A 14,597-nucleotide genomic window follows, 5' to 3' on the forward strand; every position below is an offset into this window, starting at 1 on the left:
CTGCTACCTCTCAGTGCGCATGCTGCTGATTTACATAATCGCATTTCACACATTTCTTTTTAACATATGTGGAGGGCGATTACGTAATACAGAGCATGCACAGTCAGAGGTAGCAGATTCTGACAAGGTAGCAGATTCTGATAGAACATCGGCACAACTTTCTTTCTGCAGACATGCAGCATTTTCTGAGATGACATCGCAGATCGCAGCATGTTCTGCCTTGGGGGACCTCAGTAGATCATATGTGACTCAGAATCAGGGGTGTTTGTACTTTGTATTACTACTATACTGGCTGCTTTAATTTGCTTCTATTATATTACTTAATAAATTATTTTTCTTATGTATCCATACTATCCATACTACAGCCGTGATTGTGAAGCTTTAATTGTTGCTATATATTATGCAGTTCTATGAAAAAATATTTTTATTGTTTCTTTAATGTCCAGTTGAATGTTATTAAAGGCACTATGGGCACTAATACAAATTTTGCAGAAGGGTATCACCTATTTGGGCACAAAATCTCAAAAAGATTTGCCACCCCTGAACTAAGGTTGCACCCAACCAGTATTTTATCAACACGGCCGGTATTTTACAGGGAATGTAAACTTTCATGAAATAGGGCCGGTTTTTAAAAATACTATTAAAAACAGGGGCACTTTCATTCATCCAAGTTTACATTGCAGCGGATTTTACAAATACGTCCTCTGTACTTCATCAGCAATGACGAAACCGGCTTCCTCCAATCACGGCTTCCCCCCCAGGAGCGTCTGGTGAGGCCACGCCCATGGGTGTCCGCAGAAATTTCTCCAAGGGGGGGCAAAAATGTGAAATATGCTCAGACAAAAAAAAAATAAATAAAAAAAAAATATACTGTATATAAACCAGGGGTTGAAAATCTCAAAATACTACTAGTCCTAGTTTACTAGTACATTATACATTTTGGAGTCACTATATGCTAAACTTTTATACATTTTTTTCAGTATAATAAAATAAATGTTTTTCTCCAGACTCCTAACTTATAAATGAAAATAGAAGGAGCATATAGTGTGCAAAACCATCAAGATACACACTCCCAGAGACACTAGTTAGTCTTACCATTTAGCAAACAAGTTTTCTTTTGCAGTGAACAGCACTATGTAAATGGGAAGGATCAGTGAGGTTGGTAATAAAAGAGGCATTGCTACTGCAAGCCTGTCTGTGATACGGTGATATCAATGAGTTAAAGGAACAGTTTACACCAGAAGTTTTATTGTTTAAAAAGATAGATAATCCTTTTATTCCCCAGTTTTGCATAACCAACACGGTTATATTAATAAATTTTTAACTCTGTGATTAACTGTATCTAAGCCTCTGCACACTACCCCTTATCTCAGATCTTTTGACAGGCTTGCAATTTTAGCCAATCAGTGCTAACTAGACTGTCCCTTTAACCATTATGGAAATATTGAACTGTTTTACACCCACTGACCTTTAAGTGATATAGACATAGCAATGAGTTTACTACTATAGCAGTAGAGAACGGTTTTACACCCCTTGACTGCTGGGAAAAAACATAAATAAAAAAAGATAAAAAGATAAGTTTAAAAATATTTTCAAATTATGTAAGCCTTCTAGCTTGACAACGGAAACAAAACAGCTGTACCCTTTTGAATTACCCTTGTAGCCGTTTATAAAATGCTGGCTTTTTTTTTTTTAAATGCCCACATCCACACACTATGTGCTCCATTACATATGCGGCGTCACAATTTTTTTATTACATATACGGCGCCGCATATAAATGTGGCATGTGTATTTCACCCGTTGGCCGCTATTTTTACTCCCATAAGCCTTACTTTATTTTTCATCAGATAAGGTTGCTTTATGTACTAAATTAGGGTTTCTCCCTAAAGTAGTTCCAGATCGGAGCATTAATCAGGAGATTGTTGTTCCTTCCTTGTGTCCTAATCCTTCTTCTCAGGAGGAACGGCTTCTATACAATCTGGATGTGGTACGTGCACTAAAATTCTATTTACAGGCAACTAAGGATTTTCGTCAGTCTTCTGTTTAACATAAGGGACAGAAAGCTACGGCTGCTTCTCTTTCTTTGTGGCTGAAGAGTATCATTTGCTTTGCCTATGAATCTGCTGGACAGCAGCCTCCTGAGGGAGTAACGGCTCTTTCTACAAGGGTTTTTTTTTCCTCTTCCTGGGCATTCAAAGATGAAGCCTCTATGGAACAGATTTGCAAGGCTACAACTTGGACCTCTCTTCACACTTTTTCAAACTTCTATAAATTTAACTCTTTTGCCTTGGCTGAGGCCGCTTTTGGGAGAAAGGTTCTTCAAGCAGTGGTGCCTTCCGTTTAGGTTTACTGTCTTGTCCCTCCTATATCATCTGTGTACTCTTGCTTGGGTATTGATTCCCAACAGTAATTAATGATGATCCGTGGACTCATTGTGTCATTAGAAAGAAAACAAAATTTATGCTTACCTGATAAATTTATTTCTTGACACGATGAGTCCACGGCCCGCCCTCATATTTAGACAGGTTGTTAGTATTTTATAAACTTCAGACACCTCTGCACCTTGTTGCTTCCTTTCTCTCCTTTACTTCGGTCGAATGACTGGGGTGGGAGGGAAGGGAGGTGATATTTAACAGCTTTGCTGTGGTGCTCTTTGCCACCTCCTGCTGGGCAGGAGTGATATTCCCAACAGTAATTAATGATGATCCATGGACTCATCGTGTCAAGAAAGAAATACATTTATCAGGTAAGCATAAATTTTGTTATTCCTATATATACAGACATACCTCGTTTTATTGCGCTTTGCTTTATTGCGATTCTGATTGGTTTATTGGGATCATACCAGTTTTAGTCCACTAGGGGGCAGCAGACAACTAGAAATGCAGTCTCATTATCAATATTGCTAACAGTAAATACAGTTTACTATATATGTTCAAATGTATATTTAATATACTCACTATTTTCTGATATTAATAGATTATATATTCAGCATGTGTGGGACCATATAATACTATTTAGTGTGAGTATTTTTATACTAAAAATGAGTATATCTTTAGTATCATATTATGAAGTAATTCCTATACATTGAAATATTTTAGAAGAAGTATTAAAATCACATTTTTATGAGGGGACTTAAAAGGTCTCTAATACTTTAAGTATGAATTTAATTAATATATCTATTCATATTCTGATACAACATCGTTTTGAATGCATGAAAACACAGATATGATATACTTCATTGCATGATTCACTGGTTTCTCACAGGTCTGGAATGAAAGAAACAATGTTGTTATTCTGAAGTAAGTTGGTTAAACACTTAAAATAGACAGTTATATATTCACTTTAGATTTAAAGGTATATTACACGTTAGACACATCTCCCCTGATCTATAAATATACATTTATTTACACAGTCTGAGTCTAAATGAAATATTTGAGAGTTACACAGTTCATATAGATGAATTTCTAACTTCTCTTTACTATTTCACGGTGACATAACATCTCAACTCCATGGATTTGAACCTCATTGGAGGGGTTCATCAACTTCTCTATTTGAAACAAATGTTTCCCTTTTGCTCTCTCTTAGATGTCTTTAGCAGCGAGGGGGGTCAGTGTTACAAATAGCTTCACAAATAAATGTATTATTTGGTGTAGATATATATATTATTTAATAACACTCACAGATACCCTGACATAAACCCCCCTCCAAATTTTAAATAGATGTAGGATACATGTATTTTAATTGGCTTAAAGTCAGTGGTACTTGGTGAGTGTACTGACAGTATGCATCATAGACAGCCTGCTATGAAGACAGTCCGTTATTTTTGAGTCCTCATGCTCGTTAGCTAGGCATCTTTAAACTACAATATTTCTTTAGCGCATTTGGGGATATGAAATTTCATTCTCCCTCTATGACTTGTAGTTGGGATCTAGGATGGCACGCTCACAATCGTTTAATATGGACCCATTTATCCATAAAAGTATCATTTTTAGGTATCCTAATTTTATAGGCAACTGGAGATATTTTGTCAGTAATGACAAAAGGACCCTTCCATGATGAAAGAAATTTCTTCTCCTTAACCTGATCTCTTCCAAAGTTATAAAGATAAACTTTATCATTAATTTCATATTCCTTTTTAGACGTTTTGAGATCATAATAGGTTTTAGCGGCAGTTGCAGACTTTTCTATGTTCCTTTGAGTAAATGCAAAAGCATATTGCAGATGATTCCTTAGGTTCTCCACATATTGATGTGTATTGGCAGCATTTATCAAGTTCTGGTCTGATGTGCGGTACAATAGATATTGGGGTAGAACCATTCTTCTACCAGTCATCAATTCAAAAGGTGACATCTTAGTAGCACTACTTGGAGTTTCTCTTAATGCCATTAGGACTAGAGGTAATTTTACATCCCAGTCTTTACCGGTTTCACTCACAAACTTTTTGAGGATTTTCACAAAGGAATAGTTGTAACGCTCTTCACCACCACTAGAGGCAGCTCTTCCTTTTAACCCCTAGTATTTTACACATTTTGGTCATCACTTCGCTGGTGAAGGGGGTTTCCCGATTGGATTTGATTCTCTGGGGTAAACCAAATCTGGAAAACACGTGGTTGATGAGCAATGCTGCGTAGGTTTCAGCACTATTGTTAAGTGCACTGATGCACTCTACCTATTTAATGAATAGGCATGTAACTGTTAACATGTATCTGTTACCTCTTGATAACCTAGTTACTGGACTAATAAAATCAATTTGTATATCTGACCATGGCACTACCATCCCCCTTTTCTGCCATGACGCTCTATGTGTTGGTGCAGTGGGCTGGAACTGTGGACGGATTAAACAACCTTGACTGTAGGTTTGAACATCCTTCAATATTTCCGGCCAAAAGGCATAATCATGCAATATTTCATATGTTAATTTGGTGCCACGATGACCAGATTTGGGAGAATCATGGGCATGTTGAAGCATGAGACCTCTGAACTGGGTAGGTACCACCCATTGCTGGATGCCAGTTTTGGAGGTCCTAATTAACAAACCATCTTGTAACTTGAATTGTGATTTGGATTTTATTACGATTCTAAGATCTTCCTTACCAATACCGTCCTCTTTTGAGATGGGGTTGCTCTCAGGATCTTCCATGTGTTTATAAAAGATACCTATAATGGGGTCTTCCTTTTGACTAGTGATCAGGAGAATCCTGACTCCATTGTACCAGGTTAGGTTCATTTTGTTGTTTAGCCTGGTTTCTGGTAACGGCTTCTACCTGAATTGCACACATTAAGTAGTCGATATTAAGGAGTTCTCCAGTTATGGCTCCTTGTTTGGCTAATGAATCCGCAAGATCATTGCCTTCCTTATCAGGACCTTGAATTCTGGAATGTTCCTTGGTCTACTTCCAGTGTATGGTTAACCCATTGGATACCACCAGATTATCAATCTCGCAGAACAACTTGCCATGTTTGACTGGTTTGTTGTTAGTTTTCAGCATGCCATTTCTTTTCCAAGTTGGCAGGTATTTAACAAAACTGTCCCACACATAATTTGAGTCAGTAATGATCACAAATTCATGAATACCATGTTAAATAGCCATTTTAATGGTTTTAAGAACAGCAGTAAGTTCTGCAACCTGGATGGATCTTGGTCCAATGTTGAAACCTACAGAAATATTTGGGAATCCATTTGAACAAGTTATACCAATGCCAGCGACTAATCTGCGCTCATTTTCAAAAGAATAAACATCAAGATATACCCAAGGTAATGTTTGACAATGGTCCTCATTGTATATTTTATATGGGGAAAGCAATTGTTCCTCCAGGAAATCATATATATATTTTTTTTTTAAGTTTTTAAACAAGCTTTATTGAAGATAAAGTCAGAAGTATACAATAAAATCACATTACTCATCTTTTTGCTCCATTTACATACAGCACGTTAAAAGTCAATAAGATATAAAACATAAACATAAAGAAATTGTTATACGACTTTATATAAATTAAATTTAAGGTTTGAGTAAGTCTCTGTGAATGTACTTCTGAATAACCATAGAGTCCGAAGGGGAAGGTGAGAAAAATCCACGTCAAACAAAAAAAAACCTTGGTTACATAAAGCTTGGCATTTTTAAGATATTTACTACATAGAAAATCAAACTTGTAATAATGGAGTGATACAATAATAACAATTAACAAAAGAATCATGATAGGAAAGTATGAGCAGAATATGACAGGGGGGGAGGGAAAGGGAGAGAAGGTTTCATCGTAAAGGGAAAAGGGGGAAGAGGGAGAAAAAAAAAAAAAAAAAGAGGGGGGAGGGGAAGGGGGGGCCCTCCCCAAGAGCGTCTTTCGCAGCCAAAAAAAGTCCCCAGGGAAACTATAAAAAAGTCAGTGGAGCTTCATAGTGAAGCATCTCTCCACACCGCCAGCATCATATCATGGAACATCAATTGATTAATTTTAAAATAATGCAACCGTTCCAAATTTAGTAAATCCTCCACTGAGGCGGTCCACTCATCAAGGGAAGGGACCTGATTAGATTTCCATTTCTGAGGAATTAGTCTCTTAGCACCTGTAAGCATGATCAGGAGAAGGGCCCTGGTGATGTCATCTTTGGTCTTAGGGACCCGCAACAGCAGTAGTGTCTCAGGGGTGTTTGGGATCGATACTTGCAATTTTCGGGACATGGTCTCAATCACAGCTGACCAAAAGTCTCTCAACATAGGGCATGATCACCAGATATGAATCAAGGAGCCATGTTCTCCACAACCTCTCCAACAGTAAGGGCTTGCTGATGGAAAATATCTATGTAGCCTTGTCGTTGTATGGTACCATCTGGTTAAAAGTTTTAAATGTATTTCTTGGACAGTTGCCGGAACGGAAGATTGTTTTGTCAAGGTGAATGATCGTAACCACTCATCTTCCTCAATAATGTTATTAAAGTCTTTGCACCAAGCTAGTGTGTAAGAGGGAGGCTGAGTGTCAGGTGGTAAAAGCAGAAGTCTATATACCTTCGATATCAACTGTCTATGGGAGGCAGTACCCGTACAGAGCAATTCGAATGGTGTAAGGTCTCTACAAAATCTATCTCTGTATTTGTGGTGCATAAGGAAGTGTGACAGTTGATGATATCTAAGCCATAAAGAAAAAAGAGTCCCATATTGTATTGACATATCTAGCTGGGTGTGGAGTTTGCCCTCATGCATTGCAAAATACAGGAGGCCCTCGCGTAGGCTATAATGTGTACTCATACGAGTCCCCAATACATGATACGGGATGTCAGGGTTCTCTATTATCGGGATCATAGGGGAGTATGTTGAGGAGATGTGAGTTGTAGTAGCTAGCAGTCTGTCCCATTCCTGCAATGTAGCTAAGGTCATATGATACCTCTGTATCTGAATGGGGCGCCTAGGCGAGGGGATCCACGCAAGGGCACCAACATTATGTAATTTGAAAATATGTCCGTCAAGTCTGACCCATTGTTTTTGTGTAGTGTTACATGACCATTCAACAAGCCTCTGCAGAAGTATAGCTCGCCTATACATTGCCAGATCTGGGAACCCCAGCCCACCCCTCAATGGAACGCTGGAGTTGAGATAAAAAGTTTTTAGGCAAAGCAATTGGGACAATTTGCAATATATACAAAATGCGGGGCAGAATATTCATTTTAATTAGGCCTATTTTACCTAACCAAGACAGCATTTTGTTCTTCCAGGAGGACAAATCATTAGTGATTTCCTTATGCAAAGTCAAGTAATTATTTTTGAAAAGGTCAGAGGGGTTTGCGGACAAATATATACCTAGGTATTTTAATTTAGAGGTGGCAATAGATATACCATAGTTATGGGCCAAGTTTTGGATATGTTCTGGAGGAGCGTTAATGTTCAGTAATTACTATTTGGATAGATTTAGATGAAAATTGGAGAGTTCTCCGTAATGTGATAGTTCAGACAACAATTCTGGGACTGAGGTTTCTACGTTAGTGAGGGTATAAAGAATATCGTCCGCATAAAGTGCCTGTTTAAATTCGGAATCACCCACCCATATCCCACTAATCCTTGGGTTTTCCCTAATTTTTTGAGCCAGCGCTTCAATAGAGAGGGCAAAAAGAAGTGGGGACAGGGGACAGCCCTGTCTGGTGCCATTCGTGATATAAAAGGTATCAGATAACGTGTTGTTTACTTGAACCCTGGCATTTGGTGTTGAGTATAATGCAAATGCCATATTTATAAAGGGATCCCCGAAATTCATTGGCTTTAAGACCCGGCGGAGAAAAAGCCAATCCACCCGATCGAAGGCTTTTTCCGCATCAGTCGAGAAAAGGACCAGCGGTCTTCCCTCAACCTGGGCATGGGAGATCAACTGAAGTATCTTGTTAGTGTTGTCCCGTGCCTCCCTCCCGGGGACAAAACCCACCTGATCAGTTGAGATTAAAGAGGGGAGGAGTTTGTTGAGCCTTTTTGCCAAGACCTTAGCAAAGACCTTTATGTCCAAATTTAACAATGAGATTGGATGAAAGTTAGCTGGGGAGGTGGGAGCTTTACCCTGTTTAGGAATAACAGTGATATGCACCTTGAGAGTCGAGATAGCAAGTGTTGGATTAGTTATTAAGCTATTAAATAGTTGAAGCATAGTGGGACCCAGCGTTTTCAGAAAGACCCAATAATACTTTGGAGTAAACCCATCAGGGCCAGGACACTTACCACCTGGGAGATCTACTAAAGCTTGGGCCAGTTCTTCTAGGGTAATGGGGGCATCAAGGGAGTCTCTGCTGGCAGTATCAAGTTGCGGAATATCCAAAGTGGATAGGTAACTATCTATCGTACTGAGCCTTTCTGCTCCTGAAGTTCCCTGGGGGCTGCCTGCACGCACCTGTGAGATGTTATAAAGCCTCGTGTAGTAAGAGTGAAAGGAGTCTGCTATTTGTTTAGTACCCCGCAATGTGGTGCCATCTTCCTTCTGAAGGAAATGGATATGGGATTTAAGTTGTTGTCTGCGTATACTTCTAGCTATTAGTTTACCAGGCCTATTACCCCCTTCATAGTATTGCTGTTTTATAGAGAGGGTCTTATGTTGTAAAACTTCAAGTTGGTGTTGTTTGAGAGTTTATTTAGCCTCACCCAACAATTTGCCTGTGGCCTTATCCAATGGGTCCCTTTTATGTAAAATCTCTAATTCTGCTACTCTCTCAAAAAGTTGTGCATGTTTCATCCTGTGTTGCTTTGCCATGCAGGCTTTATGTTGATCATTATGTGTCATGTAATCAGTCAGTGATTTTTGAATGTCATCTTTTATGTCCTGTCTTTCCCATAAGTGGTCATCCAATCTCCAGATGTAAGACGTAGGGGGCAAATCAGGCCACTGGATATTAGCCGACCCGTTAGATGTGTCAACACGTGCATCCAGGGGTATATTTAGGTCTCCTGATAAGAACACTGGACCCTTCGCCTGATCTAAAATCAATTTTGAAACTTTGTTCATGAAGTGATGCTGGTCAGTGTTTGGGCTGTAAATTGTGGCCAACGAAATTGGGTGCTCATAGAGCGAGCCTGATATTAGCAGATAACTGCCCTCCAGGTCCATTTCAACATGGGTAATTTTTAATGGGACAGAGTGATGAACAAAAATGCCAACTCCCCATTTCTTGGAGGTTCCGGAGGCGAATATAGCTATGGGGTACTGCTTATTGTGCCACTTTGGTTCTTTTTCTCTGCGGAAGTGAGTCTCTTGAATAAAGAGAATATGGCTCCCAAAATGCTATTGATCTCTTACCTGGGTCGTTCAAGCCCTTGGCGTTAATAGAGGTGAAAGTGAGACCATGAGAATCAAATCTACTCGTTGGGCGGACCATCCTGTGGAAAGGAAAAAAAAAAAGGGGGGGGTTGAGGTAAGGGTAGGGAAAAGAGTATGAACGAGAAGAAAAGAGAAAAGAGGGGACTAGAAACCAAAAAAGGTCAGAGAGACAAGCAAAAATGAAAGAGAAGGTTTAGTTTTTCAAAGAAAGAAAATAAAGAAGGGGAAGTAATCCCTAAATTAGTACGTGTTAAAATACATTTTTAAGTATCCAGTGGGCAAAGCAGAGAAACAAAGCCCCTGGATATATATAAAATTATGGCATGGGAGGGGAGGGGGGGAGAGAGGGAAAGGGATAGGGGGAAAGAGGAGAGGGAAGGGGGGGAGAGGGGGAGGGAGGAGGGGGGGGAAGGGGGGAGAGAGGGGGGGGAGGAAACGGAGAGGGAGAAAAGGGGGAAGGGGAGGGAGGAAGAGGAAGGAGAGGAGGGGAGGAGGAGAGGAAGGAAGAGGGGGAGGGGAGGGGGAAGGGGAGGGGGAAGGGGGGAAAGGAAGGAGGGGAGAGGAAAGGGAGCACATGGGGAGAAGATATTTGTGCACTATGACGCATAAGAGACTACCAAAATTGACATCATTGCAAGAGACATTGTAGTGTCTAAGTAAACACATAAGAGCAAAAATATACAAACATAGTATATCAGAATAAACTGAAACTGTAACAACAACAAACTAACAAATAACATTGCTGGTATAGGGATGTAAAGTGGGCGAACTTTATATTTCAGTAAGTGTTATCGAAGGTGAAGAGTTTGGTTAACCTCAACGATTATCTTCCACGTATGGAGACTTTAACAATGTGTTAGGGCTAAAGGGATGTATGAAGTGCCCATGAAAAAGTATATGGAGAGCCCCAAAGAGAGAACAATACATATAGAAAGCAATCTGGAGCTCAGAGAACCAAGCAATACCTTTATTTTACCCTCTATGGGGGTTTATGGATGGGCCTAATGAACCCTGCAGAGCAAAGACCCGCTGAGGACGGCATGACACTGTGGCCCCCAGTCAAGCCAAAAGCTCAGCTAGGTAGCCCATTCAAATCAAAAGGATACCAAGTTTTGCAGGGTCAGGTTCCAGTTCTGTTTGTTGCAGTTGGAGAGCAGGTATAGGGAGAGCAGGTCCCCCTCAAGAAGTTGAAGATGTGGCTCCATTGTTAGCAGGATGTTGTAAAGCTTCTTCTTCAATGGAGAGGTTTGCAAAGAAAGCTTGGGAGTCTGATCCAGGTCGGAAAATTACCGTCTTGTTATGCCAGGTAACTATCAGGGACACAGGGAAGCCCCATCGGTATGGGACATTGTGTGCTCTCAGCTTCTCCGTGATATGAGTTAGTTCCCTTCTCTTTAATAAGGTGGTCGGTGACAGGACTGAAAAGATCTGTAGCGTCTCCCCTGCATGTTGCACTGGTTGCTTAATCCCTGCGAATTTTAAAATTTCCTCCTTATCCTTGAAATTTAGAAAGCGGACAATAATGTCTCTGGGAGGCGCTTTAGGGGGCGGTTTAGCCCTGAGTGCTCTATGCGCTTGTTCCAGTGGTATTTCAGTTGAGGATGGAGTGTCCTTTAAACTGCGAAATAAGCTCTGCAAGTAGCCCTCAATCGCTGGAGGGTAAATGGTTTCAGACACCCCTCTAATTCTCAGGTTATTACGACGGCCTCTATTGTCAAGGTCTTCTATTTTATCAGACATTGTCTGAATAGTGTCTGACTGCCGTTGAAGTTCTGACTGCATTTGTAGGATTGAGGTGGAAGTTTCAGCGTGTTTCGCCTCCGAATGTGTTACTCTGGAGTCTAAGGATTTAATGTCCTTCTTCAATTCATTTAAAAGACTTCTCATCTCTTTAACTGCGTTTTTAATATCTTCTTTAGAAGAGAGGTGCTGCAAGTCTTCCTTAGTGATGGGCTGCAGGGCTGGTGGGTCAGTGACCAGCAGGGTAGGTGGAGAAGCATTTTGGCTGTTTTCCATACTGCTAGATGAATCTAAACTGTAGTGCTCTGCCTGTTTTAAATAGCCACTGAGAGTGCATACAGGGGTAACTTTATCAGGTTTAGCTTGTCGTTTGCACGGCATAACTTCCCATCCAATGCATTTTTCAGGGAAGATGGGGTCATGTAAGTTTGCTGCTACGTGGTAATGTGTCCCACGCGGGAGTTAGGCTTTTTTTTCCCAGCACAAAGTATTCCTGAACTGATTTCAAACTTCAATTAGTGCTAGCAAGTAACCAGGGGGACAGCAATTGTAAGATATTTAAGTGTGCCACAAAGGGTGTATATACTGAAAGATAATATAATCAATGTGTATTAAGGGCTCACAGCGGCGGCCCTCTGGGCTTGTGACACGCTGTGTTAATGTGACGCAGCCTGAAAATAGAGTTTTTCTCTCTGTCAGTTTGAGGTGTAAAGAGACACTGGGAGCCCAACTGACCTATTGAGAGACTTTGTGACAGAGCTAATGTCCTGAAGAGCCCCCCGGTCAGAGCCGCTACTAATAGGACCTAATTGTGGCTGTCCGCTGTGACCGGAAGGGTATGGGTCTGAGAGCACCACCGGACATACAACCGGACTTGTATGTGGCCAGCAAAATCAATAGATGCAGATCGCATATGTCCTCAGACTCCTCCGGTAAGGCAGACAATGCTAGTTGTACAATGTTGTGAAGCGCAACACTCAGGCGTGCTCTCCTGTCTCAGTAGGTTCCAGGCCTCTACCAAGGCAACGGCCGCATACGTTTCCACTTTGTCTATGGTGCAGTATGATTTCACCTGTTCTTTTTAATGCACCATTGCAGTTAGAACAAAATAGACCAGAGAGATCAGTCTGTGAATATGTCACTCCCTTAATATCTCAAGGAAGGGATGACTTAAGAAATGTCACATTAGAAAGTATAGAGGAAAGCACACCAAGTAGCAGCAGAAAGCACATGAAAATTAAATGTATGACAACAAATGCAAGAAGCATGACAGGTAAAATGGGGGAGCTGACGCTCTTAGTTGCAGAAGAGGACTATGATGTTATCAGTATAACTGAAACTTGGTGGGATGATTCACATGACTGGGCAGTTAACTTAGAGGGGTATACATTATTTAGGATGGACAGGAATAATAAAAGGGGTGGAGGAATCTGCATGTATATTAAACCTAACCTTAAACCTACAATAAGGGAAGATATTTATGATACAAGTGACAATGTAGAGACCCTGTGGGTTGAAATAAAGAGTGGGGGGAAAAATCCTAAAAAAATATTACTAGGAACATGCTACAAGCCTCCCAACATTAGTGACCCGGAGGAAACTCAACTACTTATCCAAATAGGTAAGGCTGCTAATAACAGTGCTGTAATTATGGGAGATTTTAACTATCATGATATAAACTGGGCCAATGAAACTAGTAATTCAGCTAAGGGGGATAGATTTTTAAATGTTCTCAGGGATAACTTCTTGTCACAATTAATAGAGGAGCCAACTAGGAGTAAAGCTATATTGGATTTAGTGCTATCAAACAATACAGATATAATATCAAACATAGAAGTTAAAGAACATTTGGGTAACAGTGATCATAACATGGTCACATTTGAAATCTCTTTTCATATGCAGTGTTTTAAAGGCTTAACTAAGACTTTTAATTTCAAGAAAGCAAAATTCAACGATTTAAGGAAATCATTAAATAATATAAATTGGGACAATGTATTTTATAATAAAAATACAGAGGATAAATGGATAATATTAAAAAATGTGTTAAATAAATATACATATCAACACATACCATATGGTTATAAAAATAAAAATAAAAAAACAAAGCCGTTATGGCTAAATAAAAATGTGTTAAGAAAAATTAGGAAAAAACGTAGGGCATTTAAATTATTAAAAGAAAATAGTACAGACTCAGCATACAATATTTATAAGGAATGTAACAAAGCATGCAAAAAAGCAATCAAATTAGCAAAAATTGAAAAGGAAAAATTAATTGCCAAGGATTCTAAGTCTAACCCTAAAAGGTTCTTTAAGTACATAAATAGCAAAAAATCTAAGAAGGATAATATAGGTACATTAAAATGCGTGGAGGGTAGCATGATAAATAATTACAGGGAGAAGGCTGAGGTACTAAACCAGTTTTTTTCTTCAGTATACACAAGAGAGGAACCATTGAATGATACTTTGGAACAGAATAGAACATGCCAGTCCATACCACTAACTGGGTTGGGTTTTGTTTAGAGGATATCAGGAAAAAAATGGAAAATATTAAGGTAAATAAAACTCCAGGCCCAGATGGAATACACCCAAGGGTGTTAAGGGAACTTAGCACTGTTATAGACAAACCTTTACTCTTAATTTTTCAAGACTCATTATCCTCAGGCATGGTACCCCAGGATTGGCGTAAAGCTGATGTGGTGCCACTCTTCAAAAAGGGAAGCAGGGATGATCCAGGAAGCTATAGACCAGTTAGTCTGACATCAATAGTGGGGAAGATATTTGAAGGGATTATAAGGGATTATATTGATGAGCATATTCGTGTAAACAAGATTATGAGTTCTAATCAGCATGGCTTTAGGAGAAATAGATCATGTCAAACTAATCTAATTAGATTCTACGAGGAAGTAAGTAAAAATATAGATAAAGGGGAATCAGTTGATGTGATATACTTAGATTTTGCAAAGGCATTTGATACAGTGCCACATGAGAGATTAATGCACAAAATTAAGGGACTGGGAATAGCTGAAAATGTTAGCTCATGGATAAATAACTGGATAAATGATAGGGAGCGACGA

This window comes from Bombina bombina, chromosome 6, assembly GCF_027579735.1.
Source record: "Bombina bombina isolate aBomBom1 chromosome 6, aBomBom1.pri, whole genome shotgun sequence".
NCBI lineage: Eukaryota > Metazoa > Chordata > Amphibia > Anura > Bombinatoridae > Bombina > Bombina bombina.